The 17,400-nt window shown below is 51.8% G+C and overlaps 1 protein-coding gene across 7 annotated transcripts in view; it reads left to right on the top strand.

Moving 5' to 3' along the window:
• Positions 1-1,325: 1,325 nt before the first annotated feature.
• ZAP70 (zeta chain of T cell receptor associated protein kinase 70) overlaps positions 1,326-17,400 on the top strand; it is a 32,952-nt gene continuing 16,877 nt past the window's right edge. The window contains exons 1-2 of one of the 7 annotated variants that reach the window (XM_086862352.1): positions 1,326-1,371; positions 2,498-2,543. The gene's annotated coding sequence lies outside the window, so the exon portion shown is untranslated. Of the gene's footprint in view, positions 1,372-1,399; positions 2,544-17,400 lie in introns of those variants that run through there. The other 6 variants (XM_086862353.1, XM_086862347.1, XM_086862348.1 and 3 more) reach the window with 6 other exon arrangements.

Genomic DNA, 17,400 nt, shown 5'->3' with positions numbered 1-17,400 from the left:
CTGGAAACCCTGGTGGGAGGATGGAAACCCCACTGGGATGCTGGAAACTGCCCAGAATGCTGGGAACCCCCTGGAATGATGGCCTGAACCCCTGGGAAACACAAAGACCGAAACTTCCAGGCCCATTTGGCGCTTCCTGGTGGTGCTGGATGGTGCCCAACGTGTCCAACCCGCATGACACCAAGGCCAGGGCTCGTCTGAAGGCTTGAAAAGGCTGCAGACTGTCCTGGTTGCCATTAGGACACACAGGGAACGCTGCTGAAGCCTGACGGGGTAATTTTGTGTAAGCATTTTGTACATAAAATGAAATATTCTCCCTGCCTTGCTATGTCTGAACTGCAGGGCCTGGGCAGAGTTCCCAGCTCTGGCTCTACATCACAGCCTGGCCCCAAGTCCATGTTGGGACAAGCTCCTTGGCCACAGACTCACCCTTTTTATGGCTGTTCAGCACCCAACACAACAAAGCTCCATTCAGCCCTTCAGCTACTGCAGCAATAAACAAAGTGCTCGGCTTTGTTTGGAGCCCAGAGGCTGCAGGTTGAGAACCTGCGAGTGAAACAAGCTGGAAACAAACGGGTTTGTTTTTCCACCGGGGCACAGACATGTAAACTAATTGCCCAACAGTAAAGCTGGGCTTAATTAGTCCCAGGTGTTAAATAAAATAGGGTTGGTGTTTCCCAAAAGTGTAACTCTGGCTTGAAGGAGCCACAGGCTTTGAGAGCAGAGCCATCAAGAAGTGATTGTCGAGATCCTTGTGCCTGATCCCAGAATTCTGTGGGGATTTTGGGGCAAAGGACAAATATTCAGGTGGGTTTTGCTGAGGGGGTGGTGTTGGGATGCTGCATTTTCACCTCAGGATCTCACCTTGTCCTTGGAAAAAGCTTTGTTGTGGATTTCTGGGTAAACATCATGAGGAACTCCATGTGAAAACAGAAACAAAGGGTTCCTGGGGGGAATTCAGCATTCCATGTGGCTGAGGGATGCTCAGGGATACCTCGTACTCTAACCCAACCTATTCCCAATTTTTTTTATTCCAATCAGTCCTGAACATCACTAAACTCATCCTGCTTATTCAGGGCCTTAGTCCCGATTTCTACAGTACAATTTTCTGCCAGCAAAAGAAAGAAACTTTGGGATTTCCCATCCATCTCCTTGGGACACCTCTTTGAATTCAGCAGGAATCAGTCACGGATGGGGCTTGGAGCACCCTGATCCAGAGGGAGGTGGAGCCCATGGCAGGGGGTAGGAACAAGATGGGCTTTAAAGCTCCTTTCCAACCCAGAACATTCCATGATTCTGTGGTGCCACAGCCTTTCTCCAAGGCTGGCCCTTGTCCCTGGACCCAACAATTCCAGGATAGGTGGAAGCGAGGTGGGGATGAAACACAGAGATTTTTCATCCTGGAAAGGGAGGCCTGGCCCTGGGGACCTGCTGGAAATCCCACAAAACAAACACCCTTTGGTGGGACTGGAGCTGGATGGTCCCCAGCCCAGCTGGCAGTGGTGGCACTGGAGATGGAAGGTCCCCCAGCCCAGATGACAACATTCTGGCCACGCTGGCACCACAAAGAGCTGATCACTGATCAGGAACAGGGAGGAGAACCAGGCCACGAGAGGCCTCTTGGGCTCCTGAGCCTGCTCTGGCCCATCACAAACCACAACTCCCAAGCAGCCCCTCACAGAGGGCCTTTCTCAGTAGCTCCTGGCTTGGATGTGGAAAATCCAAAGAAATTTGGTTTTCCTGACTCCTCTGTGACCTCCCCGAGGGCCAGCCTGGTGTGACAATGGCTCTGACAGGAGGGGGTGGCTGGGGAGGATTGGGCTCTGAGGGAACAGGGACAGGACGCAGGAAATGACCTCAAGCTGCTCCAGGAGGAATTTGGAGGACATCAGGAGGAATTTCCCCATGGAAAGGGAGCTCAGGCCTTGGCAGGGGCTGCCCAGGGAGGTTTGGAGTGCCCATCCCTGGAGGTGTCTGGGGAAGGCCTGGATGTGGCTCTCGGTGCCCTGGGCTGGGGACAAGGTGGGGATGGGGCACAGCTTGGCCTCGATGACCTCAGAGAGCTTTTCCAGCCCAGCTGATTCTGTGTTCCTGTGGCCAGAGATTCCCTTTCCCTCCAACATCCACTCAGTGGGAACTGTTCAAGGGGAGAACTTCGCTCTCCAGGCAACATCTGCTGTAAAACATTCATTTCAATAACGACAGCTCCTCACCACCTCCCTCTGATCTGTTCTCTTCCACAGCAGACCCCTACCCTGGCACAGAGAAGATCTCAGAGCTCTTTCACTCTTCAGAGCTGCACAGCTTTTGTTTGCTCCCCTTTCCTTTCCTGTGCAACAAGGAAATAGGGTCACATTTCAGAGAAACCCAGCGAGCGGTGGTTTGCGAATGCCAGAGCTCTCGTTGGATGCTGCGGCCTCTTCTTTCCCCAAATCGACACAACCCTCACTCAACAGAGATTATTTTCCCTCTTTTTTTTCCCTTTCCTGCTGCCCAGCTGCTGTAGGGATCCCCCAAAGCCGCCAGGATCCTTGGCAGAGCGGGTAAGAGACGCTTTTTGTTTGCTGGAGCTGTCTGGGTGGCGGGTGCATCATGGCTGCTTTGTTCCCTGCCTGCTGCCTTTCTGCAGCACCAGGGGCTGCGGAGGGAAGGTCCTGTGGAATGTTGGTGTTGGGATTCCGGATGAATTCCTCACGTGACCTTTGTTTTCCTACTGATGGCTCCATTGGAAAACAACGGGGTTGAGTTGGGGGCATCACGTTCTTTTTGAAGCTGAGGGGGTTTAGACAGGTCAGAAGACAATGAGATGATGGCTTGAGCTCCAACACTCCTGGCCAGCCATTCCTGTCCCTTTGCTTCTGGACATGGCATCAAAACTCTGGAAGTTTCTCTTTAAATTTCCTGCAAGCCTCAGCAACACTGTGGGGAGGTTTAGGATCTCAGTGACACTGTGGGAAGGTTTAGGATCTCAGAGACCATGTGGAGAGGTTTAGGATCTCAGTGACACTGTGGGGAGGTTTAGGATCTCAGAGACCATGGGGAGAGGTTTAGGATCTCAGTGACCATGTGGAGAGGTTTAGGATCTCAGTGACCATGTGGAGAGGTTTAGGATCTCAGTGACACTGTGGGAAGGTTTAGGATCTCAGTGACACTGTGGGAAGGTTTAGGATCTCAGCAGCAATGTGGGGAGGTTTAGGATCTCAGTGACACTGTGGGAAGGTTTAGGATCTCAGTGACACTGTGGGGAGGTTTAGGATCTCAGAGACCATGTGGAGAGGTTTAGGATCTCAGTGACACTGTGGGAAGGTTTAGGATCTCAGTGACCATGTGGAGAGGTTTAGGATCTCAGTGACCATGTGGAGAGGTTTAGGATCTCAGTGACACTGTGGGAAGGTTTAGGATCTCAGTGACACTGTGGGAAGGTTTAGGATCTCAGCAGCAATGTGGGGAGGTTTAGGATCTCAGTGACACTGTGGGGAGGTTTAGGATCTCAGAGACCATGTGGAGAGGTTTAGGATCTCAGAGACCATGTGGAGAGGTTTAGGATCTCAGTGACACTGTGGGGAGGTTTAGGATCTCAGTGACCATGTGGAGAGGTTTAGGATCTCAGAGACCATGTGGAGAGGTTTAGGATCTCAGTGACACTGTGGGGAGGTTTAGGATCTCAGTGACACTGTGGGAAGGTTTAGGATCTCAGTGACACTGTGGGGAGGTTTAGGATCTCAGCAGCAATGTGGGGAGGTTTAGGATCTCACTGGCACTGTGGGAAGGTTTAGGACACCTTGTACCTGTTGGATATCACTCCAAACACTCCAGAAGAACTTCAGAGATTTGCTGCTGGCCACCATAACAATAAATAGCCTGAAATCCAGAGGCAAACTCAGTTTTATTTCCTTGGATCTCTTTGGAATCTCCTCTGTTGCTGCTTGGTGAGAACAGGCACAGTTCCAAGCCCCATCAATCCAAACAGTCTGGGGTGTTAGGGAATAACCTGGGACAAAGGAAACTTGGGTTTGAACCTCAGAAAACCTTTCCCATTTATTAGACATGGAATAAACCCCAGAGGGACACAAGGGAAAGCCATCCCAGGGAAAAACTGGAGAAGGGATCAGACACTGGCACGGGATGAACAGATCTACGTGGCTGAGCTTCCTGATTTATTTATGATTCTCCTGATTTCAATCCCTCATCCTCCTTTTCCCTCTTGGGAAGAGGGACCCAATCCTCTGAAAAGTTTGCTTATGGGACTAGGATTTCCTAAAGAAACGTGGGTGATTCCACAGCAGGATTTAGAATTCCCACATATTAATATACAACTTTCAAAGTTAATTCCCACTAAGATGTTAGGAAAGAGGCTTTTGTGGAAACTCCCAGATAACCAGGACAATCCACAGTATCTCTGTAAAGCACCCAGCTCCACGAAAAGCAGAAATCCTGGGAATGCCCAGGTTCCACCCATGATATAAACCCACTCAACCAGGCACAGAAAAGCAGGCTGGAGCAGCAAAGGTCGGGAAGAACAAAGGTGTTGGTTAAGCTGAGCTTTTCCTCACACAAACCCCGAGCAGGTGGGACTGGAGGCACAAAAATAGAGAGGCTGAAGGCCTCAGGTGCCACTGAAAGGATTTTTTTCACCTCTGACAGCATCTGGGGTTGTGTAAAGTGGTTGGGAAGAGAAAGGAACAGGGAGCAGCTCCTGGTGGGGAAAAGCAGGAAGTTCTGGAGGGTTGGAAATACTCAAAAGTGATTGAAAGGCTCACACGTTTTGTTTAGTGCTTGATTTCCTGGGAATCTCTGTGGTCTCTTAGAAAGAATCAGGTGGTAACAGCAAATGGATGGGCTGGGAATTAAAGCCATGGAATCTCAGAATGGTTTGTGTGGGAAGGGATCCTAAATCCCATCCAGTGCCACCCCTGCCATGGCAGGGACACCTTCCACCATCCCAGGCTGCTCCAAGCCCCGTCCAGCCTGGCCTTGGACACTTGCAGGGATCCAGGGGCAGCCCCAGCTGCTCTGGGCACCCTGTGCCAGGGCCTGCCCACCCTCCCAGCCAACAATTCCTTCCCAATATCCCATCCAGCCCTGCCCTCTGGCACTGGGAGCCATTCCCTGTGTCCTGTCCCTGCAGGCCTTGTCCCCAGTCCCTCTCCAGCTCTCCTGGAGCCCCTTTAGGCCCTGCAAGGGGCTCTGAGCTCTCCCTGGAGCCTTCTCTTCTCCAGGTGAGCACCCCCAATGTTCAATGCCTGGGTAATGTAAGACAGGCTGTAAGTGCAAACACCTAAAGGATAGACATAGATACAATAAATACATTAATATTTAATATAGTGAAATAGAATAATAGAATGGAATATTTAATAGAATTAAATATAAGCTCAAAGTGTAACCCTCGCTGAGTCCTTAGTGCAGGAATGTGCATTTTTAAACACAGCTTTGATCCCTGAATGTGCTGATTTAGCCTTGTAATATCCCAGAGGTGCCAGGAAAGGCTCTGCTGTGTGTAGAATTCCAGAACATGGGACAGATCCAAGGGACCATGGGGAGCTTCCAGGAATCAAATTCCAGCCTCAGTGAGGGAGGCAGCAAGGATAAAACATGAACCAGTCTGAAACAACTCCATTTCCCCACATCCCATCCAAACCATTGGAACAAAACCCCTTTGCTGTTGTAATCAAAAATAAACAAAACACCCTGGGCAGATCTGACCCTTTATTTCTGCCTCAAAAAATCTTGGCTCAGCTTTATACTTAGAAAATAGGGATCCCAAGCTGGCTGTGAGTGGAGCATTTCCATACCCAGGGAATGTAGGAACAAATTCCCATTGTGCCTCACAAATCACTGCTCACATGCAGGGATGTCCTGACCCCTCAGAGCTGAGGATTTCTTGCAGGAACAGAGCTGGTGTCCAACCCTTTCACTTCCCAGCTGTCTTAATTTTCCTCTTCAGGAATTTCCTGTTCAGAATTTCCTCTTCAGAAATTTCCTCTTCAGGAATTTCCTCTGGCCACCCTGTAATCCTGCCCAGTCAGAATTCCTGTTTAATCCCCAGAACACAGACCAATAAAGGAATGGTCTCTGTCTGCTTTGAAATAATGTTCCAGCAATGCTCAGGTGAAGTTTGAGCTCCCAGGCCCAGGGAGACCCTTGCAGAGCCTCACCCCCCACCAGGACATTTCACACACAGGATTTTGGGCCCTCAGCTGGATCCTGCAGAATTCCTTTCCTTGTTGCAGTTTAGATTTCAGCCTTACTCTCATCTTTCCTCTTTAAAAACTCCAACCAGAGCATCTGATGCTCAATAAACTTTCCTGCTCTCAAACTTTCTCCTTTCATTTTCCACTTTCTGACCTTCCAGTCAGGAGATTCCAGCTCAGGATCCATCAGTCCAGGTTTCCATGGCTCTGGCTCTTCTCCACAGAGCTGGGAAGGCGTTTCCTGGGATGTCAAACATTCCCTGAGCAATCCAGGAGCCATCCCCCTTTTCCCTGGGAGCAGCAAGTATCAAAGGGGAAATGTGCAGGCCTCAGTTCCCAACAGGAATTGAGGACATTTCCAGCAGATCCTGGGGAAGCAGGACCTCAAACTGCTCCTGACTACTGGGCTTGACCATCCCAGCATCTCCCAGCTCAAGCCAAGCTTAGCCAAGCCCTGCTTTGTTCGGTCACAGAGCTGAAACTTCTCCAGCCACTCTTTGGCTTCCAGGAGTCCCTCAGTGAGAGAATCCCTTCAGCAGGGACAGATGCAGATAAAACCCATGGGATGGGTGCTAAAGGAGGTGAAACTTTGTCATCTGAACCTTGGGAGGCACACACAGTCTTTTTATCCTTTTATTTTATTCTATTTATTCTTTTTGTTCTGGGTGAACCCGAAGTACATGGGAAAGCAATCACTTCACCTCCTGGGTGCCCCTGAGGGGCCCAGACAACACAAAATTCCTGCAGGGAGTTCAGAACTCAAACAGATTTCGGGCTCTGGCACAAGAAATGGGGTAAAAGCTTTCAGGTAATGCCAGATTATTCTGAAAATCCCATGGGATTTTTAAACAGCACAAGAACTTCAGTTCTGAGCCTTGCTGGACACAGCACAGGAGGTGTAAGGATGATTATTCCTTCAAGGCCCACCCTAGATCCCAGATTCCCAGAGCTGGAATGTGCTTCCTGGGGGCAGAACTCGTGTGTAACTTGGAGAACTCCAGCCCATTGCTGCCCCCCTTCTCATCCTCACCCTCAGGACAGGGATCAGCAATGTCACCCCTCAGCTGCCCCAAACTACAGAACTGATGTGGCCCCGGGGCCAGAGCACCAGCAGCAGCTTTTCAAGGAGCAAAGCTCTCCTCATCCTGGGGAAAACCTGGGGTAAAGCCTTGGGAGGGACAGAGAACAGGGAAATGCTTTTGGGAGAATCTCTCCAGGTGTTCCAGTGGGAGCACTGAGCTCACAAAGCAGACTGGAGCCATTTTAAACACATCCCTGGCACATCCAGGAAGGGCTGGAGCTGTGCCAGGGCTTGGGATGGGTCTCAGGGCAAGGTTCTTCCCCCCGAGGGTGCTGGCACTGCCCAGGCTCCCCAGGGAATGGGCCCGGCCCCAAGGCTGCCAGAGCTCCAGGAGCGTTTGGCCAGCGCTCTCAGGGATGCTCAGGGTGGGCTTGTTGGGGGGTCTGGGCAGGGCCAGGGGCTGCACTCATGATCCCTGAGGGTCTGTCCAGCCCAGAATATTCTGGGATGCTCAGAAAATTCTCTGTTGCAAGAGTTAAATCCCAAAGCAGAACCTTGAGCCTCCCAGTTCACCCAGCTGGAGCTTTGGCAAGGGCTTGGAGTGGATGGGATGGAGGAAATGGGACACTGGATTCTGCTCAGGGCTGGGTTGGGCAGCAGTGGATGAGCAAAACTGCAAAGCAGAAATCGCTGAGCAGCAAAGGCACCATCTCTGGGGTTATTTTATCCACCAACTGCACCAGGAGTACTCCAGCACATGCAGAAAATAAGAGAAATCTCAAACCTTCTTTTATGATGATTTCACCCAAAACCAGTCACTCTCTCCCCACATTTCAGGGATGTTTATGCCTGCCAGGAATTAACTGGACAGGAAACACAGGCAGAGACAGAGCTGGAAGAGACCCCAGCCCCAGCAGCTCCCAGTGAATGACTCCAACCCTAAGCCTAGATCTCACAGAAAATCCTTCTGCCTCCAAGGTGCCCAACAGAGCCATGTTTTACCCAGGTTCTCTCTTGTTCTGGCCAAAACCCCCAGGGGCTGAGTGTTTTAAACCTTTAAAGTCTCTTACAAAGCCAACTGATCTGTGTTTCTGAAAAGCTTTTAAACAATCCCCCAGCCAGAACCTCTGATGTAACTCACATGGGCCAGGTTGGGCCAGGGAAGAACGGATTAGTCAGGTTTTCGGTTCTCCTGCTCTCAATCTCACCAGGAAACTCCCAGTGTTGGTCTCTGAAGCAGAGTGAACCCTTATAACTTGATTTTGGAAAGATGCAGTCAGCACTGAGCACCCTGGAACAGATCACACCTGAATCTGCTGTTGAGATCTGCAGGGCAAATGGAAAGTGCTGGGTTTTTCAGTGAAAATCACAACTATTTTCCTCTCAGATGTTTGTGCAGATCCAGCAGATTATTTGTGAACACATCCATGTGTGGTTTGCCCCTCATTTTTTATCTGGGGTTCTGATCACAGAGCTCCGGAGGCAGAGATGGGAGCGCCACGCAAAAATAAAATATCATAAAATAAAAAAATAAAATAAAATATCACAGCCAGAGCTGTTTTAATGCAGCCCTAGGGAGGAGGGTGAGACTGAGCACCATAAACCAGTGGAAAAGCATCTCCCAGTTTCTGTATCAGATGTTCAAGGTCCTCCTGTTGTTGTTGTCACCTCCAGGGCAGAGGGGGGTGGATGGAAGAGGGTCCTGCCAGAGCCAGGGCACAGACTCCAGAGCTGTGGCTGGGCTGGGAAAGCACCCAGCAAATCCTGCCCCAAGGAACATCATTTGGATGCAGAGGCAGACAAGAGAAAAGCCTCACAGCCACAGCAGAGCAGGGCAAGGGCTGCCAGAGGGATGGGCAGAACGTTCAGGGGTGTTCAGTGCTGTCTGCACCTCTCCAAAATCCACTCACAGGGTTTAAATGGCTCCAGGCCCTTCTGGGAGCTCAGCTGGGCCCAAGCAGGGCAGGACAGGCCCTGCTCAGCTGCCAGGACCCTGCATTCCCTGGAATCTGGAGGGATTTCCACCCTGGCTCTGCTGGGAGTGCTCAATAAAAGCTACTGGCCCCATGAAGTGGCTGTGGGGGAAATGAGAACTCTGCTCTCAGTGCCCCAAAACACGGCCAGGAACATCCTGCACAGCAGAGAGGAACCTCCAGCCCCAATCCCCACTCCTCTGACCACAGGGAAATTTGTGTCCATGGGCTCTTGTCCCCCAGCTCCAGCTGGAGGGGGAACAGAACAGGAGAGCCCCAAAGGTTTTTTATGGGGCAGCATTAACTCTCTTCTGCTCCTCCTAGTGTCCCTTCCAAGAGGGAAATGCTGGGTTTTGCCTGCTGTGGGATGTTCAGCTGCAAGGTCACATCAGAGATATTTTTCCTGGGTGGAAAAGTGAAGGGAGAGGTGAATAGTGTCCATGTGAGAACAGCCTGAGCACAGGTTATTGATTAATGCAGCCTCCCCTTGAAAGCACAGGAAGGACATACACCAGGAGCTCACCAGACCATGGAGAATGAGTTGTTTTTTCACCTGAGTCCTGATCACTGAGTTATAAAAATGTGCCAGAGTATATTTACTGCTGTACACAGGGAGGGTTTCACTCTCCCTTCACACAAAAACACCACCAAAAATGTCACTGGCATGAGCAAAATCCTTCTGTGTTCAGTGCTTTTCAGTTTTCCACCAAAGACTGACAGAACTGGAAATCACACTGGCTCCAGAAAGAAACTGAAAGCAGGATTTTCCCTAATGGAAGTCAGGGTTCCAGGAATTAGATATGGGAAAGTCCTGTGAGCTGATCCCGGCTTCTTCCTGCCTGGGGAGGATTGTTCCCATTTCCTGATGCGGTGCTGAGTGCCTGGCAATGGCACTTCCACTCCCCCCGCCCCACATCCTGATCAATCCTCCTGCTTGGAAATGTTTCTTCCTTTCCACTGATTCATTTCTTCTCCCTTATCCCTGTTTCATTTTATCAGCGCATCCAAACCAGTTTTTCCACTCTGAAAGAATCTTGTGCTCCTCAGATGCTTCTCCTTCACTCTCAAATGTTCCCCCATCACCCTTGGCCAGTAATTAATGTTTGTCTCCATCCCCCAGGGCTGAGCCCATCAGTCAGCCCAGCCAGGCCCTTCATCTCTTTCACTGCTCTTTCCTGAACTCACATTTCCAGCACTCTGAGGCTCAAACCACCCCCCAGAATAACTCATTTCAACCTCACCAACGTGCTGGGATCATGGGACCGAGCCCCAGGGGTGGTATTTATTTTATTCTTTAATTTCTAAACTGCAGGGAATGTTTAGGTCTGGTCTGTGCAGGCTGAGCTCCTCGAGGTGTGTCTGAGGAGCAGCGAGAGCACCCAGGGCTCCTCCAGCTCTTCCCCACCAGCAGCAGCTTTCACCCTCTGTGCCCACAGGAATATTGTGACTGTAAAGATGAACCCAACACATTAATTTGGTGGTGCTGGGAGCTGCTGGTGGCCCCTTCACCTGAGCTTTCAAAGACTGAGGAAACCTGTGACTCACAGACAGCAGAGCCCCTGGCACTGCAAGCACAGAGAATTCGCTTTGGTGTCTCAGCCAACTCCAGAGCTGCAGATTTCCATATTTCTGTGTTTCTAACCTGCCCAAAGCCCCTCTAGCAGGGCTCCAGGAGGTTGTGTCCCTGTTCCAGGCACTCCTGGAGCACAGGAGCTGCTGTGCCCCACTGGAAGGTGAGGATGAAGCAGCCCCAACATCTGCTGCAGATGTTCAGAGACCACAGCGGTCTGGGGGAGCTGGAACTTCCACCGGGCACTGCCCCAGGCAGAATCCCCTGTCCAGTGGCTGTGGGCAGTTTTGGGGCAGCTCAGGGCTCAGGGAAGCCTTTGTGCTGTCCAGGATGAGGTGACCAACGTGACACAGCAGCAGCACAACGAGCTCGGTGCTGGCTTGGGTGGCAGCTGCTGGGTTTGGGATGGATAACAGGGAGAATTCCTTACTCAGAGGGTGGGCAGGCCCTGGCACAGGGTGCCCAGAGCAGCTGTGGCTGCCCCTGGATCCCTGGCAGTGCCCAAGGCCAGGCTGGATGGGGCTTGGAGCAGCCTGGGATGGTGGAAGATGTCCCTGCTATGGCAGGGGTGGCACTGAATGGGTTTTGAGGTCCCTCCAACCCAAAGCACTCCATGGTTCTGTGATTCCCTGCTTCAATCCTCCTCTCCAGGAGGGACCTGCAGACCTGTTCAGGTGGCTCCAGCAGAGGACTTTGAACCAGCACAAAGTGCCACATCTGCACACAGATGTTGTCCAAAGTGAGAACATCCTAAAACCCTCCTTGGGAAGCAGAGGGAGGAGAAGGGAGGTGGCTTTGGCCAGAACCATCCGTGCCTGGCAGCTGCCACCCCACAGAGCCAGAGCAGAGGCTGTGCTCAGCAGGGAGATGTCACTCAGGGGGACACAAGAACTGTTTCAGAGCTGAATGAAGGCAGAGTTACTGGAGGACGGAAGCCCAGCCATGCTGATAACTTCACACACGCATTGCCTTTATTTTTAAACGGCAGAGGCGAGGCAGGCAGGCAGCTGTTCATGCAGCAAAGCCACTGGCACCTGTGGAAACAGAGCTGTGAGCTTCTCCAGCACCTGGAGCAGGGGGGCGAGGAGAGCCCGGGGCTCAGGGCAGCTCAGAACCTGTTCAGCACCTTCAGGAGGACCCAAAGCAGTGCAGACCAGGGGAAATTTATTTCCAGTGCTCTCAAAGCCCTTTGTGTCCCCTTTCCTGCACCCTGCTCAAGGAATGCTACTTGGAGGAGTAAGGGAGTAGTAAAGTAGCCAAGGAGTGGGCTCAGCCACAAGCTCCTCCTCAGTCCCTCACATAAATATCTCATTTAATCTAACTGCAGTCTGACACTCCCCAAACCCTCTGCACTGGCAGGGCTCAATCTCCAGGCCCCTGATGTTGTGTGTAAGTTGTTATTTTAGTAAAAGGTGATGCAGGGAGGCCAGGGACAAGCAAAGGAAAAACTAGAGCCCTTCTCCTCCAGCTTGTGCATAAACTACTGCAGTTCCCTGTCCTTGGCTCCTGCTTGATGCCAAAGCCAGAGATCTGCAGGATTTCTGACTCCTCTGCATTGGGTGTCACCACTTCGGTGGCAGGGACGGGCTCCTCCAGCCCCAGGACAAAGCTCCTGCCATCATTTGCTGAGAGCACAGGGGATGCCAGGCAGGAAATGGGGGGGTTGTGTTTAACTCTGCCCCTCATTAAAAACTGTTCAGCATCAATGGAGCCAGGAGTGCTTCCAGTGGCCCCACAAAGGCTCAGCAGGGTGTTTTCCCAGCTAAATCCCCAGCCAGCAGAGGAGCCCAGGCTGCCTGAGGACAGCACAGTGACTTGGCTTTTCTCAGAGGTGTCCCAGCAGTGCCACCCTGGGTCCAGAACCCTCCTGTCCCACAGGGAAGCTGCTCACCAGGGACATTTGGCTTGGGAGAAGATGCTTCTAACAAAGCAGGGGCAGCTCCAATGGCTTCTTCAACCCAGCCTCTGAAGGCTCTGGCAGAGCTCTTCCCTGAGCAGGACGCAGGGATCAGGGCACTTGTGCCTGTCTGCACCTCTGGATGTTCCTAAAATATTGATGGCAGCTGGAGCTGAGACAAAGAACCACATTCAGTTCAAATTTTTGTTCCTGTCACGGCAGCATTTTGTGGAAAATATTATTCTTTAGGAAATATTTTGTTAGTTACATTCTGATTTATCATTAGGGGCTGTCAGGCTCCTACCTGGGATAAACAAATATCCAGGGATCTTTTCAGAGGAGATAAAGGCACCCTTTTTTTTTAGGGGAGGGCCCAGAATTTTGGCTAAACCCCTCCAAGTGGTGGCAGAACTGGAGTCAGCTCAGTGCAGTCACCCAGGAGCAGCAGACTCAGCACTGCAGAGACCCCCATGCCTGGATGTGCCTTTCCAGCCACATCCCCACCCACAGAACACCCAGACACCCCAGATTTATCAGAGACAGGTTCCTTCTCTGCTGAAAAGAGCACGTGGGACAAGAGCACATGGAAATAGGAAGAGTTTGTGGAAGTCCAGGAGGATTCACACAGCCCCAGGGAGGCTCTTGCTGCAGTGTCCTCACGGTGCTGGGGCTGTGTGACCTCCTCTGGCTGTGGCCCCGCAGAAATTCCTGTCCCAGCCTCTGCCGAGAGGCACCTGAAGGCAGCTGGCACGAGGAAACAGGGTGACACCAAAACAATGCTACTGGGGACCAAAAACCTGCTTTCCAGGGACCAAAAACCTGCTTTCCAGGGACCAAAAACCTGCTTTCCAGGGACCAAAAACCTGCTTTCTGGGACCAAAAACCTGCTTTCTGGGAACAAAAACCTGCTTTCTGGAAACAAAAACCTGCTTTCTGGGGACAAAACCCTGCTTTCTGGGACCAAAAACCTGCTTTCCAGGGACCAAAAACCTGCTTTCCAGGGACCAAAAACCTGCTTTCTGGGGACCAAAAACCTGCTTTCTGGGACCAAAAACCTGCTTTCCAGGGACCAAAACCCTGCTTTCTGGGAACAAAAACCTGCTTTCTGGGGACAAAAACCTGCTTTCCAGGGACCAAAAACCTGCTTTCCAGGGACCAAAAACCTGCTTTCCGGGAACAAAAACCTGCTTTCCAGGGACCAAAAACCTGCTTTCTGGAGACCAAAAACCTGCTTTCTGGAGACCAAAAACCTGCTTTCTGGCAGTGCCAGCCCTTAGAGAAGGCCAGCCTGAGCAGGCACAGAGCTGTCCCCAGCAGCCCCAGGGCAGGTGGCCCCTGTCCCTCCCCAGCCCCCTCCCCTGCTCCTGGAGTAAATTGCTTCCTCTCATTAGTAAATAACCCAAGAGGAACAGTCCCCAGCAGGACTGGGCAGGCCTTTAGTGCCATCTGAGGGCACCAGACCCGCCTGGTGTGGATTTTCCACGCTCTGCCTTTGGGGAAGGAGGAGGAGCATCCTCATCCAGGACAGAGCGGAGCAGGAGGGGGCAGAGGGCACAGGGTGAAAGTGTCAGGAAGGGCTCTGTGAGCAGCGTGACCCCTCCAGCACCCACCACAAGCACCAATTCATGGGAATAAATGTGAGCTGAGGGACCCAGGGCAGCCTGAACCACAGCAATCCCCTCACCCCTCGCTGGTCCAGCACATGTGTGGCTGGATCACAGCACTGCTGAGGCTGGAAAAGGCCTTTAAGGTCCTTTAATCCAATGGTAAACCCAGCACTGGGAAAGCCACCACTAAACCTGTCCCCGAGTGCCACATCCTTCTAATCCCTCCAGGGATGGGGACTCCACCCTGCCCTGGGCTTTAGAACCCTGCTCCTAACACAGTCTGAGCCTCCCCTGGCACAGCTTGAGGCTGTTTCCTCCTGTCCCATCACTTTTTTACCTGGGTGAAGTGACTGACCCCACCCAGCTCCTGTCAGGGACTTGGAGAAGGGAGAAGGTTCCCCCTGAGCCTCCTTTTCTCTGAGACTCACAAGCACCTGAACAGAACCATCCCCTCTCTTTTGGATTGGGATGGGGAGGCATGAGGTCTCTGGAAAGGATTTAGAAGGGGGTGGAGGGACACTGAGCTCCCCAGGACAAACTTTTCCCTGCTCCTGCCACTGTCAGGAGCCTTCCCACATCACCAGGTCCCTCCATGGGCCTTGGTTTGTGCAATTCAATGTTTTTCCTTCTGAAAAGCACTGGGGATTGTCCCTGGGGACAAGTGGCTCCCACATTTTACTTCAGAGGGTGGGGAGGGTGTCAGGAAGGATTTTTTCATGGAAAGGTTGGGATGCACTGGAAGGGGCTGCCCTGGGAAGTGGTGAAACACCTTGGAGGTGTTCAAGAAACAACTGGACGTGGCACTCTGCTGGGCTTTAGCTGACTGGGTGGTGTTGGCTCAAAGGCTGGGCTTGATCTTGGAGGTCTTTTCCACCCTTGGTGAATTTTTAAGGAACATTTTTGCAGCTCTGGGGCACTGAGGACTCAGCTTGGTTCAAGGCCAGCAAGAGCAGAGCAGCTCCTTGGTGGGAACCAGGGAGGTTTTCCTGCAGATTTACTGTAAACTCACCCATTTGGGGCAGCTGTGAGTCAGTGAGCTCCCTGAGCAGGAGAGCAGATCATTATCTGAGCACAGCCTGTGTTTGTGAGCACAAACACAAACGGGCTCACACTCTCACCAACTCCCACACAGCTCCAGCATTAATCAAGAGCTGAGCAGCTGAGGCTTTAATGAGCAGCCAGCAGGGAGGGCAGAACAGCAGCTCCAGCCAGGAATGTGAGTGCTCCTAAATGTTGGGAAGAGCTGCCATGGAGTGTATAAATAATTAAACATTAGTAATTAGAAGAATGAAGCCAGGTCAAGGAAAAGTGAAGCTTTTCAGGTTTTTTTCTTTGAACTGAGGAATATTGCTTTGAGTCAAAGTTAAATCAAAATTATTGCAAGTTTTCTGTTATTTAAGATTAAAACAAACCCGAAAAACCAAACCCCAAGAATCCTCCAGGAATGAGCTCCTCAGTTCCTTCTCTTGCATAGTCCCAGCCAGTCCTGGGATGAATGATCTGGAAAGGCAACGTGGACACTGCAGGTGTTTCCCAGCCTTTCTTATCTTCAACCATAATGCAGAAACAAGAGAATGAAGTGCAGGGAAGGGATGGGGACAGGCAGAAGGTCCCTGGCCATGCCCATCACCTCTGCAGCAAACAGCACTGGTACAAAGTGCAGAGGGGCAGTCCCAAAACTGGTCCATCCCCTGTCCATCAGGAATGACCTTGGAGCAATCCCAAACCCAGGCTGTGCCCTGTGTCCATCAGGAACCCATCCTGTCCCCCTGCCCATCAGCAATCCCAAACCAGGCTGTGTCCCTGTCCATCAGGAATGACCCTGGAGCAATCCCAAACCCAGGCTGTGCCCTGTGTCCATCAGGAACCCACTCTGGAGCAATCCCAAACCTGGTCCATCCCTGTGCCCTTCAGAACCCAGCCTGGAGCCTCTTCACGGGACACCCCAGCCCAGAGGGGCAGCAGAAGGAACCCCTGGAGCAGTTCAGAACCCTCAGACCCCATTTCAAGGCTGAATTCCCCTCTCAGCCATCCCCAGGCATGTTTTCCTGGCATTTCCTTTGAGCTGCCTCTCCCCATCCTTCCCCAATTAAACTCCATTTAGGGAATTGTTAAAACCACCCCACACTGGCAACACAAACCACCCCAAACTACACCACCCCCCAAAGGACAGAAGCCCCCCAGATCCCTCTCCAGGCTGGTTCCCCATCACACGATTCCCATCCTTCAGCCTTTCCCCACCTGATCCCCTCCAGGCAGGTCCCTGCTCCCCCCAGGCTGTCCCAACCACCCTAAGGGCAGAGCTGAGGGCTTTGTTATCAGGGATTATTTGTGGTGTGGGGGATTATTGCTGCCATGGTCCTGACAGGATGCTGAAGCTTGCCAGTGCTGCCTCCAGTTTCACCAGTACAACCCCCTGCTCTCGGGAGCTGGCCTGGATTTGCACCAAGTGCTGTTCTGGGAAATTATAAAACCAAACCAGTTCCTGTTGGGTCTTGTCTGATCTGAGTAAAAACGAGTGGCCAGCTATAAATAGAGTGAGTGACATCTCCAGGGCTTCCTGCCTGCCTTTCCTGTGTCTTGGGGCACAGACCTGACTGATTTCACGTGGGAGTTGTTTTTTCTGGGTGCATCTTCACATTGTGACACCAGCTTGCCAACGTGGCCATCACCAGAGGAGCCGTGGGCTTCCAGCCCTGCTCCCTGTGCCCAAGCTGTGGAACCACCCAAATCCCCGGGAACACCCAGCACCTGCAGCCCCAGGGACACAGATTAAGCTGTTCTTAATGAGGTTCTGTTAATTGAAATGAATAATGGTGGGGGGTCCATGGCACAGGTTCTTTCAGGTGTTGGTCCATGGAACTGGTTCTCATTTTTGGCTGCATTTGGCAGCGTGGGAGAACAAAGCTGAAGGAGATTTGTGTGGGTCTGTTGAGGTTGTTCAGGGTTGCTCAGGCCCACCCAGAGGTGATGCCAAGGAACAGAGCTGGAGTTTGGAAGAGGAGTTAGATGAGACCCTGAGCTGGTTGTGTGGGCAATAAAACCAGCCAGGACACCAGGACAAACAAGAAAACCTTCAGAGGGACTATGATTTTTCCTGTTCAAATCTGCTCTCAGTCTTCAGGGAGTGACTTTCCCTCA

This window comes from Cyanistes caeruleus, chromosome 25 (assembly GCF_971803275.1).
Source record: "Cyanistes caeruleus chromosome 25, bCyaCae1.hap1.1, whole genome shotgun sequence".
Classification (NCBI taxonomy): Eukaryota; Metazoa; Chordata; class Aves; order Passeriformes; family Paridae; genus Cyanistes; species Cyanistes caeruleus.
The sequence above is the reverse complement of the archived record's forward strand: the minus strand, read 5'-3'. Positions and strand labels throughout refer to the sequence as shown.